This window comes from Pinus tabuliformis, chromosome 5_2, assembly GCF_031772625.1.
Source record: "Pinus tabuliformis cultivar Carrire ecotype Pingquan chromosome 5_2, CPIR1, whole genome shotgun sequence".
Classification (NCBI taxonomy): Eukaryota; Viridiplantae; Streptophyta; class Pinopsida; order Pinales; family Pinaceae; genus Pinus; species Pinus tabuliformis.
This window is the reverse complement of record NC_142306.1, coordinates 120663804-120666741: the sequence shown is the minus strand read 5'-3', so window position 1 is coordinate 120666741 and position 2938 is coordinate 120663804. Positions and strand designations below refer to the sequence as shown.

At 35.5% G+C, this 2938-nt stretch overlaps 1 non-coding gene across 1 annotated transcript; it reads right to left on the bottom strand.

The window, feature by feature from the left end:
• Positions 1–482: 482 nt before the first annotated feature.
• TRNAT-UGU (transfer RNA threonine (anticodon UGU)) lies at positions 483–555 on the bottom strand. The gene has a single exon. It is a non-coding gene; the product is annotated as a tRNA-Thr (tRNA).
• Positions 556–2938: the final 2383 nt, after the last annotated feature.

Sequence of the window (2938 nt, the reverse complement as noted above, 5' to 3'; positions counted from 1 at the left end):
ACATATTTCAGCAATTGTCACTCCGTTAGTCCGTAATGAAAACGCAATTTTTGTTTTTCTTCTAGCCGGATACGATATTGAGATATTTTCCTAGAAGAAGACCGGTTCATAGAATCCTTTCTGTTTTTGGGTCTTTTACTAGTGAGACATGGTAAAGTTTTCAGACGATGTATTATTTTTAAACGAGGTCCCCGATAACGGGACATAGAAACTCCTTATTCAATTAACAAATAGTGCTAGAAAGAAGAAAGAATAGCATAACCCGTATGAGTACTACTGGAATTCTTTTTTATGGAAAACGAAGATCTTTCTCCAATTTGTTATTGATCCTAATAGCTCCAATCATTTCATTCATCCCGTTCCTAGTTGGGAGTAAATGATCATGGCATGACGAACCCGACGAACGATCATAAGAGTATTCTCCATTCCATCTTGATCCTAACAAAACTTTGTGGATTATGGAAATGAGAGGAACGGAAAAGAGCCAGCTATCGGGATCGAACCGATGACCATCGCATTACAAGTGCGATGCTCTAACCTCTGAGCTAAGAAGGCTCGATGGAATATCACTCCCCATTTCATTGGGGTGAGATCCATAGATTCCTTTGGAATCCTAACGATTATAGCGTGAATCAGATTCAATGATGCAATCCAGATTACGATTACAACGGAACATTGTTTGAATGTAGATTCTTTCAAGGGAAAGAAAGGAGAAGTAAGGGTCAATTGATATCGATCGTTTTACTCACTCTTCCAAATCGACTAGGGGAGGATAATAACATTGCATTTCAAATGGATAAATAATATAATGATTCCCAGTCATATTCGATTGGGGTAGAGATAGAGAAGGGGAGAGAAGGGGAGAGAAGGGGAGTAGGGGAGGATATTTCTCCCACCCAATATTGAGCAAATATCCAATGAATAATGCTGATGGATATTACATAATAGGATTAGATCAAGGTATGATCTTGTTCTTCGAGAAGGGGATATGGCGGAATTGGTAGACGCTACGGACTTGATCGAATTGAGCCTTGGTATGGAAACCTACCAAGTGATAGCTTCCAAATCCAGGGAACCTTGGGATATTTTGAATGGGTAATCCTGAGCCAAATCCGGTTCATGAAGACAATGTTTCTTCTCCTAAGATAGGAAGGGGATAGGTGCAGAGACTCAATGGAAGCTATTCTAACGAATGAATCTCATTTGGTCCAATACTGTAGTTATAGAACGATCTATTTACACCTCAAAAATGGAGAGAGATGTTATATAACATCAGACAAAACTGGCAATCAGAACTTGAATCGTTCCAAGGATTTTATTCATGAGATAGATGCCAGATTCGAGTTGAAGTACTGATTTGAAATTAAGTAATCCAATTATGAACTTATCTACTCTAGATGGAGAATTGAATTCTTTTTTGGAATAAATGGTTGGACGAGGATAAAGATAGAGTCCAATTCTACATGTCAATGTCAACAACAATGCAAATTGCAGTAGGAGGAAAATCCGTTGGCTTTATAGACCGTGAGGGTTCAAGTCCCTCTATCCCCACCCAAGTTCGTTCCCGAACGGACTGATCTATCTTCTCCAATTCCATTGGTTCGAATCCATTCTAATTTCTCGATTCTTTTACCTCGCTATTTTTTTAACCATTCAGCCATGGATGTTGGATAAAGATCATCAACATATTCATTCTATAATATGAGTATAGACTCAAATCTAAAATTGGGTAGTTCGGGATTGGGACCCATTTACATTCTTTCTTTCTCTCATACTTGATTCATGTCAAATATTCTCAATAGACATTCAAATAACATTTCATTGAATTAATTTGATAATAAGCCATGGACGAAACAAAATATGTGAATCAATTAGAATTGATTGTATTTATTGTTCGGTCCTTTGGTCTTCCACTCATGGTGGGTGGGATAATAATGAAGAAGTTGACGTAAAAATATAAGAATTTGATCTATTTCAAAGGAGTATATTCATGTTCCTATTTCCCTAATATAATACTTTTTGGCTGGATATTTTCATTAATATATAGTCTCATTCCTACCTATTCTTGCATCCTTTATTTCCAGAGCTTTGGCTCCCATTGGTCAAGAACCGGAATACTAGTTACGAATCAAGTATCGAACCAATGGGAAGATACTTGGATCCGATCTAAGATCATTATATGTTCGCTCCAGTTCTTGTTGTTCTTGATGTTGGAACAGTCTCCCTTTCTCTATGGGCTATAAGTTCTAGTATACAGGGTATATCTGCATTTATAGGAGCTTGCATTCTCGTGCTTATTGATAAAGCGGATGATTATTTAGATCAAATAATCGACAAACAATTGAGCCAAATCGATTCCAAAAATTGCTTGGAGATAGGAACTCCCTTTAACAATTATAGAACTGAAGCTTTGGGTTGGTATGAATCAATTAAGTATAACATTGACAACAGGTATTCGAAAAGTTTATTAAATAGATTCTATTTTATAAATAGGCTCAGTCGCAATTTAAAGGATCAAATTAGAACAAATTTTATAGAAAATGAAAATTTAAATAATGTAATGAAAGATACAATTGACCGGCATTCATCAAGTTGGAAAAAAGTTAATCGAGAATGGTTCAACCATTCTATTATTCAAATTGATAAACATATCAATCGGAATTTGAATGTGTACAAATGGTCCAATCAGACCGAATACTTTATGAAATATTTGAAACAGGTTTTTTCTAAAAAAAACTATTTTCAAATAGTGTTCGATCCAATTGAATTATGTACTAATACTAATCGAGATTCAATTGGTTGGTCTGTGTTTTTATCCCTTTCTGAAAGTACTGTAAAGATCTTAAACTCGAAGTTCGATATCATTTCAAACTTAAATTCTAAGTTCGATATTTCAATTTTGTTTTTGATTTTGCATTTCATGGGCTCCAAAGTATGA